The sequence below is a fragment of the Pinus tabuliformis genome, chromosome X (genome assembly GCF_031772625.1).
Source record: "Pinus tabuliformis cultivar Carrire ecotype Pingquan chromosome X, CPIR1, whole genome shotgun sequence".
In the NCBI taxonomy this organism is placed as follows: Eukaryota; Viridiplantae; Streptophyta; class Pinopsida; order Pinales; family Pinaceae; genus Pinus; species Pinus tabuliformis.
The window spans coordinates 456,115,244-456,139,401 of record NC_142308.1 but is presented as its reverse complement, the minus strand read 5'-3'; the positions used below and the strand labels follow the sequence as shown (position 1 = coordinate 456,139,401).

Here is a 24,158-nt window from a genome sequence, read left to right as displayed (position 1 = left end):
AAACAAATTTCTCGGTTTGGAAATGAGCTTAACGCAATGTTTTGTAGTAACCAAAAGATGGCGGTAGGCGGTGCTACCTTTGGTATCCTATACAACTTATTTTCCAAAGTAACAATAATAGCACGGGGCCTTGATTCATACACAGCATGTCGCTTCCACAAGTATGGTTGTTCACATAATACATCACAAACTTCAAGGGGAGTAATGTCACACAATACCTCATCTGTGAAGGGCTTGATGTTGTATGGAAGGCGACACTTCTAGCTCACACGAAGATCCCATCCTTGGTGAAGCCACCCGATGGTGTACAGTTGTGGATGTGCTATGGTCGGTAAGCCCAGCTGCTTCATGACCTCTACGGAAATGAGGTTCTTTTGGCTCCTGGTGTTGACAATGAACTGTAGCAGGGAGCCCTTCACCCACATCTAGGAGTGGAAGAGATGCTCCTCCTCCTCTCGATCTTCGGGTTCATCCTTCTGGATCTTCATGGTGGAAACAGTGGTGTTGGGCTCTGCATCGATAATCTGCTTCCATTTTTCATTCCCCTTGTCAGGTTCTGACTCAGAGTCAGAACATGCATCTGATTCTGAAACCTTTATCTTGGCCATGAGTGACTTCTTTGCCTGACACTCACTTGTGTTGTGAGTGGAGCTCTTATGGAACTCACACCACTTTCCCATGTCCTTTTTCAGCTTCGCGGCATTGTTATTTTCTTGCATCTTTGGTGGGTTGTCTTGGGTCGCCTCACCTTGGCTTTGTCCTTTGTTCTGTGGTTTGGGGGCACCTTTCCCTTGCTTCAGATTCGCGGATCGAAATTCTGCTTCTTCTTTTTAAACTTTTTCTCGACCTTGACATCATATCGATATGCCATGCCGAGTGAGGAGATGTTTAGGAATTCTATTTCTTCGTGGATGTACTTGTGCAGGCAATTACAGTATTTGAGTACCAAATGCTACTCCATATCCTTGATACCCAACTTTGTGCAAAGGGTATGGAAAATATTGGTAAACTCTGGCACGTCTTGGTCCCTTCCTTGCCGCAGCATGGTCCACTTTATGTATTGATCCTCATAGCTTCCAACACAGTAGTACTGCTCCTTGATAGCATCTTGGAATGAATTCCAAGTGGGTGCAGCTGAAAATAGAGAGACTTTACTTTCATCCTTCTGCTCGTAGTAGGTTTCCCACCAATCCTTGACGTGGGGCGTTGCTTTGAGAAGAGCGAAAATAATCTTTTCCCGAATGGAAAAATCATGAACAGAAAAATAACCCTCTAGTAGATTTAACCATTTATCGATGACATTTGCGTCTATCTGACCCTCGAATATGGGGATTTCAAAATTAACTTGTACCTTAAACGATGTGGTGTTTCGAGAGTAGCTGTTGGAAGCCGATCTGTCGCCCTTGGGTAGCTGCTGAAGGATCTGGGCAAAGTTGTCCATCATCGCGTTCCTTTGTCGCTCAAGAGCTTCTTTGAGCAAGATTTTGATAGGATCTCCTGCCCCCTCATCTTTGTTTTCATCAGCCATGGGAGTCCGTCGGGATTTGCGAGGATGGTCTTGCAAAGGTTCGACCAGTTCAAGCCCTAACTCCTTTTATCCCGACCTCATTGGGGACATGCAAATAAAAACAGAGAAAAAAAGCAGACCGCTTTGATACCACTGATCCAGATTTAAATAGGAATGCAACAAATTATAGAGATAACCATAAACACAGAGGTGCAGTGGAAATAATACTTCATTTCATTAATGTAAAATAATGAATTATGCTTACAAACAGGAATGGAAATAAACCAGCTAGGGCGATGGTAGCTTATCTCTGAGAAGATATGTGGTGGCTACATGCCTCTGAACTGCCTTACAATGAGGCTCAAGGGCCTTTCTATTATTGAACAATAAGAGAAAACCCTAAACAACCAAATCCTTAACTCGAGGAGATGTAACACCAAGAGTTTATGGGCCCCGTTGGGGTGAGTTAGATAGTCAATTTCCTGGGGTCACGACTTGGTCATATTATCTCCGTTTGACACGCATGATAGCCTGTTGTAAAGATCTCTCCGAAGACTACGACAGAAAAGATGATTTTAAACAGAAAATCGATTTTAAACTCAATTGCTAGCTCTAGTTTTTTCCTTGCATCCTTCGTAACATGACAGTAAAATGATGAACCAAATATCCTGAAGTGTGCCACATCTGGTTTCTTACTTGAAAAATATTCTTCTGGTGTACTCATCCCAAGAATCTCATTAGGACTCATGTTTTTCATATATATAATTGTGTTGCGTGCTTCAGCCCACAAGTGAAATGATAGGCCCTGATCATGTAACATCGCCCATGAAACTCCCACAATACCTATGTTCTTCCTTTTATCCACCCCATTTTGTTGTGGGTTATGGGGTACTATTAACTCTCGTTGAATTCCTTATGATTGATAGAAGTTCTTGAATTCATTTGACACATATTCTCCATTGTTATTGCTCATGATAGCCTTCACTTACCTGCCAGTGTCTTTCTTAACAAGCGCTTTAAATTCACAAAATTTAGATAACATATTATCTTTCTTTTGCATGAAGAAAATCTAGCACTTACATGAGAAATCATCTACAAATATTACATAGTACATGTGCTTGGTCATTGAGGTTGTCAAGAATGGTCCACACACATCTGAGTGAACTCTTTCAAGGATTGCTTGCTCTCGACTATCCTTATATTGAAAGGATGGATTTGGTGTACTTCCTCAATGTACATCCTTTGCATGCATCTCTTTTCACTAGTGTACCCTTTGTAAGTCCTGTAGAAATATGTTACATGATCTTCAAACCTCTGTGGTGGAAGTGACCTAATATTCTATGCCACAACTCACCAATGGCTGAGCTCTGCACCTTCTCTGCTTTTGTGCTCAAAGCAACATAGTCTTCTACATCCAATTTGTAGAGGTTGTTCAACTGAACCCAATTTGCTTCACTTGTTCTAAGGCTATGTGATGAAGGAAAGCCTTTCCTTTTCTAAATATCACATCGTAGCCATGGTCCTCCAACATAACAACTAAAACCAAATTCTTCTTCAAACCCTGAACATATACGACATATTTTAATGTGAGAGGAGAACCAAACTCCCTCTGAAAAGTAACAGTATTGATGTTGGTCGTGCCATACCCTCCATCATCTCCCATTTAGATGTGCATCTAGAGGTCCTTCTCCTCCAAGTCACCAAAGAATTATTTGTTGTCAGTCATATGGAATGAGGCTACATTACCCATCACTGATGTCACCATGAAAGCAATGAAGGTGAAATTGAACTTGAATTATGAAGCAAGAGCTTCATCTACTGCTCCTCCTGAGGGATTATTTTCGACCTTCTTTGTGTAGACACTTCATGGTATAGTGTCCCGACTCATGATAGTGAAAATTTTTAATCTTTAAAAGTTCTTCTTGCCACCCTGACTAGAATATGATTTGGAATGGGATGATTTCCCTTTCCCTTTCTTCACCTTTCCAGCCAAGGCACATTTCTCCTCATTATCATGCTTGGATGAGGTTCCATCTCTGGTGTTTTGCTGATTCTCTTCTTGCACCAAGTCAGGCCACAAATTCTCCCACTCTGGTAGCTTCTCCCTCCCATTTACCAAATCTTGGTAGTTGTGCCAACTCTTGGGAAACCATAAAAGTGTCAGGCTAACTAAATAATCTTCATCAATTGTAGCACCAACAGTTCCAAACTCATCCCAACATTGGGTGAACTTGGTCAAGTACTTTGGTATTGTGTCGCCCTTCTCCATCTTGATTTTTATGAGCTTGTCCTTCAGTGCTAGCTTCCCGGGTCACTGTTGTTTTGAAACAGGTCTATCAAGGCCTTCCACATTTGATATGGAGTGTCCTTACCATAGAGGTTTGAGATAATATGACCTTGAACTCCTTCTAGGATAATCCTTCTCACCTTTGCAACACATTTTCTCTACTCTACCAGATCCTGAGCATCAGTTGGCTTAGGAATATCAATGTCTGTGAATTCCTTTATCTCGTTGTCTTCCAACACTACCTCCATCCTATCCTTCCAAGCAATATTGTTCTCACTACCCTCAAGGGCATATTTGAGTCTCAATCCATAGAATGGATTCCTACTAACTCTGAAGAATGATACTGCAAATTCGATTTCACCTGCAAAAGAATAACTCGTATTCTCCTCTTTTAGAGTGATTTCTGCTCTGACACCATGTAGAAATTCCTTGTAGATTCAAATTTATAATTGTAATTTATTAAAAAAATAGACTTGAATCTACTCTACTCATCAGTTGAAACAATTCGTGAAATCATGAAGCATGCAAGAGAAAGAATTAATCAACACATTACACAATGATTTCATGGGGAAATTCATAGCTAAAAAACCCTCCTATCTGTACATTGCATTAGTCAAAAAATATTAGAAGATTACAATGCTTTTCTCAAGCCTGAGAAACCTTTGCACTATCTCTATCTATCTGACAGATTCCCAGACAAGCCTACGGCCAATACTTAACTAATTTCTCGCTTTCCCAACTCCCTATTTCCTTTTGTTGTTCCTTGGGAATTAGCCCCTATTAATTAAGGAAATTCCTCAATTGGAGTTGTGCAATCCATCATAGGCCTTCCTCTGACTTCATGAACCACCTGTACAATTCAGATGATTATACAACTGATAGTAAATTGTCCCTGAACTCGAATCTCAATTGGGTGACTCTCATATCCAACATGCATGAGTTATTTATGAGTGAATCACCAATTAACTGGTTGAACATGTTAGGTTCTTATACCAATAGGTGTCATATTTCATGATTGACTGTGGAAATGCCAAATATGATCATCCTTTCCATGTTGCAAAGGTTCCATATTTTCAAAAAAAAAAAAAAATTTAAAAATGTAAAGAGGGTATGCCCTAAAAGAAAAATCAAAGGGCAAGAAGATTGAAATGGTCAAGAAAAAAGAAAATGAACCCCAACAGAAAATACCAGGAAAGTGTGTTAGTCTGAAATGGCACTACTATGTCATTTTTGAAGAATTCCATTGTGTGTAATCAATTGGCTTTTACCACAACTGATGGATGGCCAAACAGCTCAATCTTGGCCAGTCCATGTTTAAATTTCTTGTTGTAGAACTAGAGAATAAGATCTGTTCCAACAGTTCAAGCTTGGCAGATCATTAGCTAGGTAGAGAAGCAAGGGTGCTCAACAGCTAAATCTGAGCCCCTAGAAGAGATAAGGGCAGACTTAGATAGGAGGACAACTGAAAGAAAACAAAAGAGAAAGGGTTTGCTAGTTCAAATGCACCCAATCAAAAGGAAGAAAAAAATGTTAGGTATATTAGGCTAGGTAGGCAGTTGGATTTTGCAGAAGCAGGTTGGTGATCAATTTTGTCTTATTGAATATGATCTATCTCATGAGTATCACAAATACCATGGCAAGGTGATTATAGTTCAGGTGGAGCATGACTAATTTCCCCTCTCATTTCCCCAAGAACACTTACTAACGTCCCCTCAAGGACATTGGGATCTGCTCAATGGCCCTAGTTCATTTCATTTTATGAGAAATACTAATTGGAACTCTGTGTTTACTTAGCCAAAACAAGCCACATTTATTGTGTAAAAATAATCTTTCTTTCACTTCCATTCCCTAAAAACCTAAGTTATTACCTTATAAACTTAGCGTTTTCTATCCACAAAACCATATTAACGCTTTACTTTATTATATAGCTCCCATTTAAAGTTTTCCCCGTTCCTATTATACATAAAATAGCATAAAAAGTCCCTAAAAATCTAAATATCCCAACCCTCGGCTTAATATAGCCATATACCATAATGTTTCGGGAATTATAGGTTCACTTGGAACCTTATAATAACCCTAGCCGCGTACATATACCATGGGATTTAATTAACACTTGGTTAATTAAATAACCAACCCACGAAACCAAAAATCACATTACATTACAATTCTTCGCAAAAACATTAAAAAACATTGAAATATTATAGCGGGCCCTGTACATTACTCCTCTGCCAGTTTACCGTGCCACCAGCCGTCGGATCCGATCCCCCAGATCGGACGGCGCACATGCATATCGCGAGCCTCCAAATGCCAAACGATAGCGACCGAGGGATGGGTGGTATTGTCACCGTACAGAAGACAGGTGTTAGGCGCCCGGCATGATCACTGCCCCCTCTGACAAAACCACTCAGGCCCAAAGGCGGTGCGGGGGCCAAACTGCTTACCACCTATGCCCCCGCCCCGCTCACGTCAACCTCACGTCAGCAGACACGTCACCCACCACCCCGCCTCCGTATCATCCACTGTGTCTGCCACGTCACTGCCAAGTCGACTTCCGTACCCCCGCTACCCGAAAAAGATGACGTCATGTTGACGTCAGCCAACCAAAGCACGCCAAAGACCCGCCAAAACTGAATTTTTTGTCAAATTCGCGTGAAAAGGGCATTTTTGTCCATTTTCGTTTGTTTCTGCTATATGACGCGTTCATGCGATTTTCAACCAGAATACCTGTTTCACTGCACAGTCCGCCACCCAGCTAACTCCAGCCTGCAAACCAGTCTTCAAGCTCGGCCCACCACCTGCATTTTGCACAGAGCACCCATTAAACCAGGTATTTACTCAATTGCTCCCAAACCATGTGTATTTACGGTTTTTCTCTGAGTTAAATCCGTCAAACCAAAGAATTGTGCAAATCCAATCGACAGCTCCTGAGAAATATGCCATAGCTATCCCTGCTTTTCACATCTTTCCGCAAAAATAACCTGTTTTATCCATTCCTTGCAAAAAACCAGAGTTCCATAACTAAAAACACACTGCTGCCCCCGAACCTCTGCATTTTAACCTCTGTTCGGCCCATTTTCCCGAGAAATTTCTCAGAACTTGTCTCCCTCTGCAAACTCCTCCATTTAGCTGAAATTCAAGCTCAATTCGACCTGCAATTCACGCAGAAAGCCCCAGAAACTCATATTTTACCTACTGTTGCTGTGAAAGCCCAAATTCCAAATAAAAAAAATCACAGAAGATTGAAAATGGAGACTCCAGTAGCCCTCAATGTTGCCCCCTTGAATGCACCACACAAGGAATTGGAATGGTTGCCCCTAGCTGATAGGGACTTCCAAATACAAGACCTAAGGGGTATCAAAGACCATGTGCAAACCTTTTGTGAAATTAGAAACAACTATCTAAACAAGACTGACCTCTATGGCATCTGGGAGTCCAATCTGCCCAGATATCATCTTCCATCAGTCAATGTATTTCCAAATATAATCCGATTGTGCTGTGCTAACTATGAGCCTACTCAAAGGGCAGTCATGTCCCCAAATGGCACTGTCCTGTTTCATATCACTTCTGACTCAATCAATGAGATGTTTCATTTCAAGCCTAATCAGCCCCTGGTTCCCCTGTCTATGAAGTATTTGCTGGACCAAGGCTCCAAACTATCTTCTACAAAGATAGGCCGAATTGCCAAGCTATTCATGAGGCCAAACTCCCAGCCCAGAGACTCACCTCCTTTTCACCAGGTCTATTTCAATGAAGTTGGCAGAACTATCATTGACATGATATCCTATGTCCTGGGTTTCAGAACAAGTGAGTATGTTGGTGAGACCATTCTTGCCCTGATGTCTATATTTATTCCAGGACACCCTCCTGCCATCAAGTTTGACTTTTCTACCTTCATTAGCAACAAAATCCATGAAAAATTCATAAGCCTAAATAGAGAAGGAGTTTTCAAGTATACAGCCTATATATATCATCTGTTCTTATACTATCAAACAGATAGTTTTCAGTTCCCTGTCAAGAAATTGGATGCAAAAGGAGAAAGGAGATCTATCATATTTTGGACCCCAGTCTTCCATGTAGTCCATAAATCTCCCTATACTTATTGTGAGTTCATTGATCTATTCATATATCCAGTCTCATCTCTGCTGATGAGAAGTCCCCCTCCCAGACTCACAGCTGAAATGCAGAAAATCTTGCAGCTGTCCAAAAGCTACAAAATAGGTGATTGGTACTTTTACCAAAATCACACAGAAATCAGGATTTATGGTTGTGAATTGTGCCCCTACAAGCTGCCAAGATATGTGCCTATGAGATTGTTTTCCCTTGAGTACTTTAGGAAATTTATTAGCTCAGATTTGACTCATTTTTATGAGGCCAAGAAAAAGGCTCAGCTCAAGCTAAGAAACCAACTAGGCCCCCTCATCATTAACAAAAAGGAAGGGTGGAAAGATGCTAAACATATATTAAGTGAACAGCTCAAACTAAAGAGGAGTTTCTGGTGGGTACCCTATGACCCATAGGGATTTATCCATGATAGAAAGATAAAATATAGGCTATCATGCTATGAACATTGTAAAATCCCTGATATAGAATAGTTTGCTAACCAAGATGAATGGGTAGAAGGCACATTGGTAGAACAGATTACTGAGGAAGAGAAAATGGAGCAGGCAATGAAAAACCTTGAAAAAACTCTTGACCTAGACTCTTTTGGACAGGTCTCGTTCAAATTGCCTCAACACATTGGAGCGGGCACATCCTCTGCTACAACTGCACAACAACCTACCCAAGAAGATACTCCTCCTGTAGGCACATCCAAAGGCAAAGAAGTGATGCATTCAGAACAACAAGAGGTCACAGATCAACCTACATCATCACAGCAGCAAGGCCAAGGGAAAATTCCTTCTGCCCAAACCCATGCACCAGAGATTCCAGCATTGCAGACTCCTCTCAATGAGGAGAAGGGCAGAAAAAGGGACCGGGAAGAGGACACACCAATAAGTGGGCTAGCAGAACAACAAGAAGCAAAAAGGCAGAGAGTGGATCCTCTACCTGAAGAGGAAGTTATTGAGGAGATTATTGAAAGTCCAAGAAGTGAAAGGGCAGCCAGCCCATTAATTTCCCTAGGGACAGAATCACCTACCAGTTCTCATGGACAACAATTTGGAAAGCAACCTATTATGGAAATTTCATCAGCACGGCCACAAAGCAAACAAAGTTTTGATATTAAGAGGCCATTCATGGAGATCAAGGCACAAAATGAGCCAATAAGAATGTAGCTTTACGATCAGTTCCTCAAAATGACTCCTGCCAAACAACAGAGATTGATGTCTGCCTATGATATCAAGGAAGGGAAATTGATCTTGAGTCATTTCAAGCCCACAGTGCAGCAGCCACAGTCAGCTGCCGATTATATTAGAACAAATCTAGAGGCTCTGGCCAAAGACATTCACCCTTTGGACCAGGTTGAGTTGCACAAACAAACAGGTGAAATGGTTTATTCCACTTTGGCAGATAAAGCCATACTAGCTCAGCAATTACAGAATTCACTAAACAATACATCTGCTCAATTAGAGTTGGAAAGGGTATCCTCTCTGGCCAAGGAAAAAATGATAAAGTCCTTGGAAGAAATCATCATTGAGCTGGGAAATAATCCCAAGGACCCTAAGGCAATAAAAGCACTGATAAAGAAAAAGGAGGATGACATAGCTGCCCTCAAGAAGCAGTTAAGATTGCCAGTTACTATGCATCCGCAGACCACAGAGACAGTGAAAGAAAAAGAAGAAGAAGACATGATGGACTTGTTAATAAAAATGAATGAAAGGCTAAGTGAAATAGAGCAGGCTTTGGAGAAAGCATTGCAGGAAAAACAGGGAGAGTTGGCCTCTCAGCCAGCTCAAACAGCCCCAATAGCTACAACTGCTCCTCCTACAGCAACAACAGCAGTCCCCCCCACTGCCCCAGCATCAACAACAGGTACATCAGCCACAGATACTTCAACCCCAGCAACAAAAATAGTGCCAGATGCCAGCATGAGCATGGAGAAGATGATGGAGGAAATAAAGGCCTTAGAACTCCAAATGGCAGAGCTAAAGGAAGCCAAAGAAAAACTAGCCAAGTTGGAGGTAAGCTATGATAAATCAAAAATAACTGTGGCTGAGAAAACAAGAGAAATAAAGGCCTTGGAAAATAAGGTAAAATCTTTGGAGAAAGATCTGACTCTTCATAAAACTCTGTCTGAAATCAAAACAATTTTGTGGACTAAGATTGGCCAGTCCATCACTGATCAATGGAGATCAATACAGACCATCCACGAGCAAATTGAATTGATAGAAATAGCTCGAGTGGAGATTCAAAAGGCCAGAGAATTATTGAGAAACATGCCCGAGCAGGCCAATAGACTAATTCATTTTTTGAATACTCATACTAGAGAACAACTAGCAGCTCTAGATATTCAGGACAGAATAGGTACAATTTTGACAATTAAAAAGGTGCTAACTATGAAGAATTTTGTGCAAAATATGGAGAGAAAATGTCAAGAAATGCAAGTAGAAATAAATGCTTTTACAGAAAAGTTTACAGCCTTGCAGCAAAGGGGTCTACCCAGTTTGTTAACCAGCAATCAGAGGCTGTTGACACATGAACAGTATGCTCACAGGGTAAACACATATGTTGCCAATCAGATCACAACATCATCAAGCACTTCAGAAGACATAGTACCTCCCTCTAGACAAATCTTATATGACAAGTTGGAAAATCTGTTCTATATTGAGCATGAAATAACACATCTTTTTGAGGTACAACCCAATTTTTATAGGTATACTGAAGCTGATGAAATATTGATAAAATTACAAAGACACCAGTTGCCAACAGACCAATGGTGGCAGAGCATGTTGGAGGTTTTACCAAGGTAGTGTTGATGCTCTTTCTCTTGATCATCTGCATTAAATCAAATTCAAATGCATGGGATACCTATCAGAAAATGAAAACAACAGGAAGGAATTCATGCCAAACGCATTAAAGTAGAATTAGGCACAGATGACAGACAGGGCCGTGACAGCAATGCAGGAACGCAAATTGAAGAGACAGCTACCAACCGACTTGTTGAGTCAAAAAGTCAAATACAGCAGACCACCTAAGGCAGCCAGTACAGCGGAAGTTACTCCTACATTCATTGCGCTCTGTTTTCAATGTCATTTATTGCCTTTGAAGAAGTAGATGGATGAATTTATTGCTTGATATTTTCTCTATGAGATATTTTGTAACTCCTTTTGTATAAATACCTCCCCTAGAGATGTATTGGGGGTTGGTTGGTGAATATCATTTTGGACCTGCGCTGTAAATTTTAAGAACTCTTCTGAATAAAGATTTCTGAAATGCTTTGCTGATGAACTCGCTGGTTGTGGAATTAATGGCATAAGAATATGTTACAGAATTCTCGTGTTACCTCATGGATCAATAAGTCTTTTTAACTCTTGTTTTACTATCCCTGTGTCTTATATATCATCTATATATCATGCTCTAAATTACAGGAAAAAAGAATAATCCAAAATTTACTTTACTGTACTGTGTTCAATTCTTGTCATTTTTTATGTTTTCTATAGGACTAGCATAGGCAGGAATTCTTGACTGCTCTTGTCTCCCTGGTTCTTACACTCTAAATATAATTAAGGAATTCTTAACTGCTCCTTGGTAATATTTATTCATTTTCCCTCTGTTAGCATAATGAAAGATTCTTAATTGCCTTTCATTCCCTAACTTCATTTCATCTTATTCCAGCTTGAAAATTGTTCTATGTTTAATTATCTTGCTCTGTAGTTCCTCCTTTTTCCTAAGAAACCATACCCCAAAATTCATTTTCACTGACTCCATTAACCCAATGGTCTGAACTTCTCTTATTTTGCAGCCCTGTTCTATTGAATGTCACCTTCCAAACACTAAACAAAAACTTGCACTTCATAACTAGCCTAACATATAGCAAAACAAAGCTAAATCATAAAGAGAGAGCCCTCTCTGGTTGCAGGTTGGCTAGAATCTGCAGCTAAAAGACTGGTTAGTGGTTACCTCGGCCGTATTCCCTTTTCCACTGCTTTTGGGGAACAACCTGAGTGATAACAGAACGCGTGAAGCAACACCCAACTGTCTGACCTCCTACTAGTTCCTCCATCAGTTGGAGCTAGTCTAACTAACTTTAACTCAGTTAAACCGCATTAATTAATTACAACTCAAAATAATGTCAAGCAAGGCTCCACAATGTAGGTGACACTCTACATGACTTAGTTTATACCATCAACTCAATTTAACTGAGCCAAATAAGTCAAATTAACTTAGTTAACTAACAGAATTTGTCATGTGATGTGGAATTACAATTTTATCCCTCATTTAATTCAAGGACAAAATTAAATTAGGATTTTCTTGTTGCATTTTCAACAAATAATTCTAAACTTAAGTATGGAAATGTGAAAAAATCCATCTAAATGAATCAAAGTCATGGCGACCAGATATACATCATGGATCCATGCTCATATTGAATCAATATGAACATAGTCACCATTATACAGTGCGGATCTATACATTAATCATGAAAACTCCATGCAGCCTGGATGGATGAAACCAGATTCAGGGTCTTCATCACTACCACTCGATAATATGAGTCTAACCATGTAATGAATGTGTTGAATTTAAACTTGGTAGACACCATCTGATTACCAGTCAATGATGAGGATTGTTAATAGGTGCGAGAGGAACCACCAATAATGACAATGGCCCTCAAGGTACACTAGCACAGTCTATGAATTGTGAATGAAAAATCTGAATTCAAACACTTATAAAATCTTCTGATTGAAAGCCATTGATGTGAACCTGTTGTCAAAAGTGAGAAGAAATGGCATTGATGCATGCATTTTGCAAGGCACTAAAGCGAGTTTATAATTCATCTTCATAGATAATGTGTTTAAGTCGATAGGAAATGACCTGTCGTAGGAGGGCCTTGATGTATCCCCATCAACAACACGAAAAAGGTATCAAGATTTTGAGTATGAAAAACATAGTAATTTAGGACTAAATTAGGGATGGTTGATGTGAAAGAGAGCTATAAGTACTAAAAAATATTTTCACTAAGGTTGAACTTCTCTTGAACATATTGACGACATTATATGGAGTTGACATCACCTACTCAGTATGGGATTAAAAACTAGTATGAAGACTTTCAAGGAGGTGTGATCATAGATAGGTAAGTGTATTTCCCAACCCAATCAAACACGAAAGTGAAGGAGTGTAATTTTCAAGAGCAACTTATTGCCAAACACTGACTCTATACATTGTTTTCCCAATGTTCCCCACCATTTTTGGAAAGTATCTCTTTATTTTTATACAAGTTTGAGGAGGATAGCATATGCTTGTAGTATAAGATTATCCTTCAGATAAGTACCTCGAAGTATTTTTAACAAACCCTAGGAAGGAGTGGTTTGATCTCATCATGATTGATGAGTCCTACACTGTTGACATTTTACGAGTCCAGTGAAGGGGTAACTTGACTTCTTTTTCACATTTAGAGAGTTTGAAAAAGAAATAAAAGAAAACTCCATAGTGTTAATTTTTGTAAATTTAGTCCCCCAAGTACGAAAAAGTGTAAAATGATACAAGGGAGAACTCTTTTAACCATGATTGATCAAAGTATAATTTTCTCATAAATAGTCTATGTAGTCTGTAAAAGGGGTAAACTTATATTAGGCAGACATTTCTTCATATACTTTTACGAGCATGAAAGAAACAAGTTTACTCGACAATCTTTTCATATTTCGAGAGTTAGAAAAGGGTTTAAAGGTAACTCCAGAAGGTTTATTTTTCGCTATTAGTTTAAAGAGCCGAAAAATTAATAGAAAGTATGCTCTTGCCAAAATGATTCACTTTTTAAAAACTATCCTATAATTTGCACATGTAAATTGAAGCTCACTATATCCGCTCAAAAATAACATAAAATGACCAAAAATTTGAAATTTTAAACAACTAGGTAAAAATATTATTAACGTAGACCATTTTTTGTTATAAAAGTAAAAAAATAGTTCATTTTTACCATTTTTGTTTGTTCACCATTTGAGAGCTCTGATAGTGAATTTTCCCCAAATCTTCAAGAACCAATTGTGATTATTCCAATGGATCGACATTGACTATTGGATAGGGAGTAACAGGAGGGGCACATATTTCTATTGTAAATTTGGCAAGCATGACATTTTTGGACTGCAAGAATACAATCCTTAAACATAGAAGGTCGAGAATATCCTGCATGGAAGATCTTTTGAATGACTGGGGAACCCAACTGGGAAAACCCTCTGCTTGATGGGAATTTTATTGATAAAAAAACTGACCAATATATCTCTTTCATAATAATTGTTTTAATATAAAATATACATGTGTCTTTCCTACTTTTTATAAGCTTGAAATCCTTACAAGACTGTTAATCTTTGTTTCCCTCTAGCAACCTGTGCACAAGCTTCTCTTGCACACTCTTCCTCTCACAATCTCCATGCACAAACTTGTGCTTCCTATTGCTTGGTCTCACCAACTCGTGCTCACAAAAATAATGATTAAACTTGTGGCTTTGTTCCTCCTTTTAAATGAAATTCAAATGGTTAAAATTAGTGAGTTTCTAATAAAGGAATTGAACTAGATATTTTTTAATTAACAAAAGTCAACATAACTAGTTAACTGGATCTTCTTAAAATTTAGGAGGCTAACTCCATGTTATAGTGTTTTCTCCTCGAGTATGTATGAAAAGGAAACACTTAAGACTGTGGATGACAAAATGTTTCAACAATATAAATGGATGCTAAACATTGTAGATCTGTAGCAACTGATAGAAACAAAATCTTCCAAAGTCCTAATCTATGCCACAATCATAGTTAAACAAAAAAATGAAACAATAATAACTACAATAATCTAATGGAAACTGGATATACAAAGAATAGATTTTATTATAACACCTGTGAAGGGAACAAATAAATGTTACCAATCCCCCTCTATGGGATGGGTTCTTAGCTATCCTCAAACTTCTTCAGCTTGTGTAGAGTCTCTCTACTCTATAATGTGTAAACCCAACAAATAAAAAGTTTGAGCTCAATGGGAACTCAAATGGAAGAAAAATGGTGTGCGACAGTGATAATAATCAAAGTTACAACATGTTGAGATTGCAACAAGATGATGGAGCTTAGTGAAAAGAGTCGCCTTCACTAAGTGGGCCCACAGGCTATTTTTGGCGCAAGTCTATTTTTAGACTATGTCTATTTTTAAACATATGGATCATGTCTATGGATTGCAGGTTGTTGTTTATGGATGATTGATCAAGTTGGAAAAAATAGATGGACTTCTATTTTTGATGAAGTGTGAGTGAGTGATCAAAGTCTATTTTTAGACTGGCTGTCAAAAATAGAAAAGTCAAATATTATTATCTCACAATAATATTTGGACTATAAACTTAATCTTATTCTCTTGGAGCACTTCAGTTTGAGCTACAGAGGTGGCACATGCAGCTGTCAGAAGGAAATATGCTTTTCTTATGAGTCAGTTGAGTTTTTGCATGCATGACTTCAGTTAGAACTCAATCAGTTGAGTTTGGTGGAGTTGATTGTGGAGTTGATGGAGTTGTGTTCAGTTTAGCTTTGTTAAACTGGTTGTATTTAGTCTAACTGGCAAATAGACTAGAGATGAGTTGGGTGAATTAGTTATTAATTAATTCACAAGTTATTAACTCATAATACAACTAATGAATACATCAGTTAACTCAGTTGCATGTCAGTGCATGTTCATTTCAACAGGGACAGGTGGTAGAGAATCAGATTGCTATCAGTTGTGACTATAGTTGTGCACCAGATCTTGCACAATCAAGGGATTGAGTATGCCAATGAGTTTGCTCACGTATTTGCCCACATTATAGCTTGTGCTCACGTCCAACAAAGAGTGAGTGACTATTTTGCAGGTGAAAAACGAGTTTGGTGAGCCATTCTCATCAGTTCTTGAGCAGGTATTGAGCAGTGGAGGCAGGCAAGCAGTGGAAGAGATTTGGAGATCAGATCTGAGCTGTATTGTGTGTAACAGAGGTGGAGATACTTGTGAGAAGTATTATGCTGTGTAATGTTACATGACTCAATCATTAATATACAGATAGTTGGGGTTTTTAGCGAGATGCTTTCCCCAGGATACATACTGTGTTAATGTGTGAATGCTCTTGATGTTTTATTGTTATTGATGCTGCTATATTGATGATCAACGTAGAGGAGCTTATGTATTGTGTATGTATTCCGCAATAGTACATGATCAGGATAATCTCTGTTGAATATGTGTTAAATTATTCAAAATTTCTACACAACAGTGATTGCAACAATGAAAATAATCAAAAGTGAATAATGAATGGAAAATCCTTCTATTTATAACAAAATATTGAATTATCTTCGAATAATGAGCAATAATAAAATATTACTAACTCCATTCTTGGAATAACCACTTGGAATATTTTATTATATTTGGTTAGTAGGGAAAAGGTATTTAAACTTTTATGCGACTTTTATTTAGAAATAATAAATAAATAAATGATTTATCTATCATCTCAACAAATATGGTTAAGGAATAATAAACAAATAATGATTAATTTAATTATTCCTAAGGGATTTAGTCAAACTTGACAAGGAATAATAATTAATTAGTGATTAATTAATTATTCCTAGAGAAAAATAAGATAATTAATGATTTATCTTTTTATTTTTCATAACTGGGTCAAATATGACAAGGAATATTAATTAAACAATGGTTTAATTAATTATTCCTAGAAGATAATTAAATAAATAGTGATTTATTTAACTATTCTTCATGGGTTTAATTATAAATTACTTAACAAACGTGGTTTATTAAGTTTCTCACAGTGAAAGCAACTTTACTATGGTAAAATTGGCCTTACATAGTGTACTTTGATCCATCTAGTAAATTAGGCTAGATGATCAATTTTTTGGTGATAACAAATTGCCCACCAACATACGAGTGTTAGGAGCAACATTTCAAAGAGCTATGGATGTGGCTTTTATGGGTCAGGTAAAAAATTGTAGTTATTTATCTTGATGACATTACTGTTTTTTCTAAATCTGATTAGAAACATCTAAAGAACTTGATCAAGGTTTTTGACAGATGTAGGAAGTTTGGGGTATCATTGAACCCTAAAAAGTCTTTGTTTGCTATCAAAGAAGGAAAATTATTGGGCCATATAATCTCAAAGGAAGGAGTGGTAATTGATCCCAAGCGTGTGTCTGCCATTGAAACATTGACCTTACCTAGAAACAAGAAAGAAATTCAAGCTTTTCTGGGTAAGATTAATTTTTTAAGGAGATTCATCCTGAATTATGCAGAGATTGTAAAAGATATAACTGACATGCTCTGAAAGGATCATGAAGTTAAATGGATTGTCTCTTCCAGGCATGCATTTGATCAGATCAAGAAAGCTATCTCCGAAGCTCCCACCTTGGCCAGCCCTGATTATACTAAACCATTCAGTATCTTTTCTTTTATCTCAGAAACAACCCTTGTTACTGTTCTATTACAAAAGAATGAAGATTCCCATGACCAGCCCATAGCCTTTTTTAGTAAGGTTATGAGAGATGTCGAGCTTAAGTATGACATAATCAAGAAGCAAGCCTATGCCCTCATTCAAGCCCTAAAATCTTTCAGGATGTATGTCCTACATTCACCTATTACTGCTTATGTTCTTAATGGTGCTGTAAAAATCGTTTTAACTCAACCTGACACTGATGGGAAAAGAGGTAGGTGGATCAATCAAATACTTGAGTTTGATCTAACTATCAAAAATACAAAGCTATTAAAAGACCAGGGATTAGCCAAGCTTCTAGCATAATCCAATTGGAAAGTTCTTGGAATCAATTCTATTTTAGAAGTACAAGGGAAGAATCCACAAGAACCTTATGTCCTTACACAAGGGAAGACTCCACAAGAACCTTTCCAAATTTTACAAGGGGAGAATCCACAAGAACCTTCTCTTTAACCTGAAGAAAAGAATCTAGAAAAACCTTTACCTTCAGATCAGATTAGCCCTTTACATATTGATGACAAATTTCTATTGTCAGATTGGTATCAAGACATTGTAAATTTTCTGCTCCATTTTGAATGCCCAGCATCATTTTCCAAAGCCTAGTGTAAAAATCTTAAATTGAAAGCACTCAAGCACTACATCATAAATGCAAATTTGTACTGGAAAGATCCACTGAATATTTTGTTATTATGTTTAACATAATTAGAAACTGAAGGAATCATTGATCATTTTCATACAATATTTTGTGGAGGACATTATGCTCAAAGAGCAACAACATACAAGATTTTAAGGAGAGGATTTTATTGGCCAACATTTTTCTTGCAAGTAAGGGTAAAGGTCAGAGGTTGTGTTCCTTGTCAGATGTTTTTTGGTAAGCAAAAACTAGCAGCTCTTCCATTAGTACCATCAATAATCTCAGCACCTTTCCTTCAATGGGGATTAGATTTTTTTGGAGAGATCCATCCCACTTCAAGTAATTAGCACAGATGGATCCTCACAGCAACAGACTACTTCACTAAATGGGTGGAAGCAATTCCGGTAAGAAATGCTACTGATTCAGTAGTAATTAAATTCATTGAATAAAATATCTTATCTAGGTTTGGTTGCCCAACTCCGATTGTCACAGATAATGTAGCAACATTCTCTAGTGTTAAAATGGTTGAGTTTTTCTAGAAATATTAGATTCAGTTACATCATTCAACTCCATACTACCCTCAAGGTAATGGCCTCGCTGAATCCTCAAATAAAATTCTGGTAAAGGTAATAAAAAAGACGCTAGAAGATCATAAAAATAGTTTGGACTCTCATTTAATTTATGCAATATAGGCAAACAGAATAACTCCAAAAAGATCCACTGTGAAATCTCCTTTTCAGTTAGTCTATGGGAAAGATGCAAATTTTCCCACCAACTTGGCTTTCCTAGTTTTAAAATTCTTGCAAGACTCAACAAATGAAACTGATGATTTTTCAAGAAGGATAAATTATATTATTGAACTAAATGAAAACAAAGATGAAGTTCAATACAAATTGAAGAAATATCAGAATAAGATGGAAATCCTGTTTGACAGAAGAGCCAGGGAAAGGGACTTCAAGGAAGGTGACTTCAGGGAAGGTGACCTAGTTCTAATATGGGATTCCAGGAGGGAGGAAAAGGTAAAGCATGGTAAGTTTGATAACCTATGGTTTGGTCCTTTAGCAATTGCTGAAGTAAAGGGTAACAACACTTTTGTGCTACAAAATCTTGAGGGACTATATTCCACTTATCCTATAAATGGAAGGTTTCTCAAACATTTCATCCAATACTGAGAAGTTGGAATACGTTTCATTGTAAAAACAATGTTTCTTTTACTTTTTAAGCTATCAGTGAGATTTTTTACAGCAAAGGACTCCATAGCCCAAGGAGAAGGCACATGGATCTGCAGGTTCTCTGCATTCTATAGAAGAAAGTAGTCCCCAGTTGGAGCCAATGTTGTAGCATTTTTTGGTTTTGTTAAGTTAGAATAAATTAGAAAAAAAAGGAAAATGTATTTACAAAATGTTAATATAGGTTATGGACAAAAAGAATATTGAATAAAAAATGTTAGGAAAATATTTTGATAAATATGTACATATCAAAGAAAATGTTAGGGTAGATGCCCTAAAAAATGAAGGCAAAATAAAATGTTAGGTTAGATAGAAAAGAAAAAGAAATCAACTTTGAAAGTGTTGCAAATCTAAATGCCACTACTTTGTTCCAAATTCATTTTGAAAAATAATAGTTGTGTGCATTTTGTTTAGTTGCCACACTAGGTTATTTTATCCAATTATACAGTTGCATCATATTTGGATTTGTTTTAAATTAATTCTCATAGGTGGAAAATAAATTGGCTCAAAAGTTTAATATGAGTCAATGGAAGAAATAAGGTATAGAGATAGACTGCTCATAAAAATAAAATATTGGGATGCTAGTTCAAATGCACTCTGGAAGGATAAGTAAAAATGTTAGGAATAGAAGGGTAGGTAGAAATGTGAAAGTTTGAGATGATAAAATGGTTATTTCCTAAAGATCAAAACATTGAAGGTGGGTAGGCATCACACAAGTTCCCTGTGTGATACCGCTGTCAACCGTTGGATGAATGTTGATTTCTGACCATGGGATCAACATCGCATTGCATCATTCGTGAGTGAATGAACATTGGGCAGAGGAAAGTGCGATTTACGATGTCACTGCTGACCGTTAGATCTGGAGAGAGGAGATCAACGGCGTAGAGTCAATTGTTGTTCAGTTGTTGTTCAATTTCTATTCAATTGTTGTTCAATTTTTGTTCAGTTGTTGTTCAATTGATGTTCAGTTGTTGTTCAATTGTTGTTCAGTTGCTGTTCAATTGACCTCCTGCGTCATTTTTCGAATAACCAAAGTTCAGACTTTATGTTATTTAATTCATATGCTATCACCTCATTCATTAAAACACCCAAACCCACAACCGTCGCGTTCGCCTATCATATTGCGACCCCACCATTCATTCCCCGCTCACACGTTAAACTCCCTCTACCTCACCTCTCATCCCGCACACTCCTCCACAATCATACGGCCCACACTCCCTTTTGGCCCTCATTCGTCGTCCAAAGTTTATCAAGAGGGGGCAAAATGGGCAGTCTTTAATACCACCTATATAAACCACAAAAGTACCTTTTAGTCTTTCTGGACTAAAAATCCCAAAACCACAAACCGCTCCGTCTTACCCCTGAACGTGGTATCCTTCATAGCTATTACTGCCATCGAATGTCACCTCCACGTCACATTCACTTCATATTTCCCGTCCAATCGTCTGCTGCCTATCCATTGCCCATTCATTTATGCTCCCACGCATTTATAACCAAATGTCTGTTAATTAAGCCGTTGGATAATTAAGGAACTTTCAAACATTCGACGCCACCTTCCCACTCCATTTTTCTCTTCATAAACACTGTGTCATGCATTTCAAAGGTTACACAGTTAACTTCTGCGACCGAGAGTATTTTTCAAGCCCACCTGCTCAATAGCTCAGCCATTATCCGACATTCTAGCAGCCACTTGTCTTGTTCGCAAGCACATTTTCCAGGTCCACTTGTCAGTTCCCTGTCTCTACTCTGGTAACTCCTTTTACCATTTTGTCATTTACAGTCTGTAGTTTCATTTGACAAAATGCCTCCCAAGGGAAAAGCAATTACAGAAGTTTCAAATCCTCTAATTCAACCACAAATTGATTTCCACCATACTGCATTAGTTGAAAAGGATTGCAAAATCATTGAGACTTCGTCTCAATTTGATTTATTTGAAATTTATTGTTGGCGGGGAGAACAACTAATTGATCAGAGTGATGAAATTGGACTATGGGAATCCCAATTACCTCACTATATTTTTCCACAAATACACAGAGCTCTAGAGTTCATGAGAAAATGCCATGAATCCTATGATCCCAGCCAGAGAGCCATTATCTCACTTACTGGAGAAATCCTCTATCCTATTAACACTGATTCAATTGAGAAAATGTTGCAGGCCCCTACCACTACACCAACTCATCCTTTTTCTCATGAAAACCTGATAGAATCTTATAACAAATTGGACTTTACCAAGAGATCCTAGACCCTGGAACTATTTTTAGAAATTGGTAGTCCTCTACCAAAGAAAAATCCCCCTTATGATTCATCTATGTTTCCTGATAGAACCAGGCATATTACTACTATCATGCCCTATTTGCTTGGTTATCACTTTGATCAGTCTGTCAATGAAGCCATCCTTGGTTTCTTATCTATGTTTTCTTCTGATTCTAAGCCTACTGTTATTTATGATTTAAGTCATTTCATAGTTGAAACCATACATGAGAAGTTTGTCAAATTTAACACTGAAGAAGTATTCACGTATGCTTCAGTACTTGTGTATCTGTTTATATATTTTCAGGGGAACAAATTCCCATTTTCTTTGCAGAAACTTGATGAAGAAGGTTCACCACAATCAGTGATTTTCTGGACTTCAATGGGGATGAAGGACAAAGAAGAATTCACATATAAGCAGTTCATAGAACTGTTTATTCATCCAACCCTCAGCCTTATGAGTAGCACTCCATTACCAAGGATCAGTGAAGAGATTGTCAAAGAACTTCAGTTCATAGATCAAGCTGCAACAAGAGATTGGTATTGCTACCAGAACTACATAGAAATTAGGGTTTTTGGTTGTGAGCTTCCACCCTACAAACTGCCAAAGTACCTCCCTATTAGAATCTTTGCACTGGAGTACTTGAGGCAAAGATTGAATGCAGATGAAGTACATTTTGTAGCTTCCAAAAAGAAATCGCAATTTAAGCTCAAAGCTCAAGTTGGTCCCTTCATTTGTAATACCAGGGCAACAGGGGAGGAAGTTGATAAGTTGCTAAAGGAAATGAAATTTTCTCTTAGTTTCTCTTGGTCATATGACCCATTGGGAGTCATCTCCAAACTCAGGGTGGAAAATAAGTTCACACCATATCATCATACAGCTAGGCCTAAGATAGAACAGTTCAAGAATCAGTTGGAATGGACAGAGAATACCCTCCAGGAGGCTGAGGAGCAAGTAGTCTCTACATCTAATATGAGAACTCCAATTGAATAGGAAAAGACAACCAAGAGAGGGAGGGAAGAAAGATATGGGGCGCCTCTATCTTAACATCTTCCCATACCGATACCCATACCCATAAATTGGAGGGGGGGCGTAATAATAAGGCCAAGCATAGGGATTGAACCTTCGACCTCAATAACGGTGCTGCCCCATTCTTGGAACATTTGTCCTTTTCATTGTAATATTCAGTTGCCGATTATGAAGTTTAGAGTTATTCAGACGAAGTGCATTTTGAACAGAGACAGCATCCAGAAATTCAACATAAGCAAACCCTTTTGGCTGACCAAACTTGTCCTACATGACTGAAAATGATGCTGCACTTCCTCTGGACTGTAGGAGTAATCAACATTTCCAACAAAAATAGAACGTGAATCCGCTTCTTCTCTGCTCGCTTGATCCACAACAGTTAGCAGGGTCTGGCACGACATGGATCTGCATTTTTTGAGCGACCTTGGCCTGCATTTCTCTCAAGGCAACTGCCTCTTCTTCAATTTCTTGTAGCCTTTTCCTCATCACATCCAACTCTTTCTCATTAATGCCCATTTCAGTGTCTTCTGGTTCATACTCTGGAATTTTCCCACCATACACTTCATGCTCCTCCATTGCTAGCATGTCTTGGGTAACTTTGTCATGTGCAGGTCTTTCTATAATATGGAGATGGGTTTATATAGTTTTAATGAACAACATTAACGGAAGTATTTGTTTGCCACAACCGACGTCCATGGATGGAAATGTTTTTAAGCAAACTGAAAGGTCGTGTGATTTGTCAATGTGGACTTCCAGGTGGTGTCTCTTTGGTCTTGCTCTCTTTAGAGTGGTTTTTCTGTGCAGATGCTATAATGGATGTTATCTCTTTTACCTGGTTTCAAATTTTAGTGAGATATTTTTAGTTCTTTCACCACATTACTCCAATAAATTACCCATTCGCCATATATATATATATATATAAGAGCGTGTACTTTAATATAGAGTGAAATACCCAAAACTAGTAACTTGGAATATCAATTTGATAACCAAATTAAAAAAAATAAAAATAAATAAATAAATAAATAAAGAAATGCAGACTTCTACTCTTTTAAAATATCATAATGATTTAAATTAATAACCAAAATAAAAAAGCAATAAAAGACATTGATAACCAAATTAAAAAATATATATATAAAATGAATACATAAAATAAAGAAATGCCGACTTCTACTCCTTTAAAATATCAAAATGAATTAAATTAATAACCATAATAAAAAAGCAATAAAAGACATTTACAAAGTGATAAACATCTCTAAAAAAATCACACACCTAAATTAAATTAAAGATTAGGTGACTCAATGAAAATGATCCAATGACCTTAAAAGATGACATACCTAATATCATATATATATATATATGCTACCCCATGCTTAGGGGGCTAATGCTTCAACTCTAAAACATATCCATAGAGTGAGGAATGCTCGGTACTAGTGCTTTAAAATATTAAAGTACTAAATTGATAATGTGAAAAGGCAATAAAAGACCTTGATGAAGTGATAAATATGCTTAAAAGATCACACACGTAAGTTAAGGGTGAGGGGATTCCATGAAAATAATCTAGTTTTTCAACAAGTTAAAACTGAACATAACATAAAAATTAATTACATTTTTATATTTATGGTAGTTAGATATATGTTAATAA

At 37.6% G+C, this 24,158-nt stretch overlaps 1 pseudogene; it reads right to left on the bottom strand.

The window, feature by feature from the left end:
* Window positions 1–6,494: 6,494 nt before the first annotated feature.
* LOC149140566 (polyadenylate-binding protein 2 pseudogene) lies at window positions 6,495–23,092 on the bottom strand (annotated as a pseudogene).
* Between the last annotated feature and the right edge of the window lie 1,066 nt (window positions 23,093–24,158).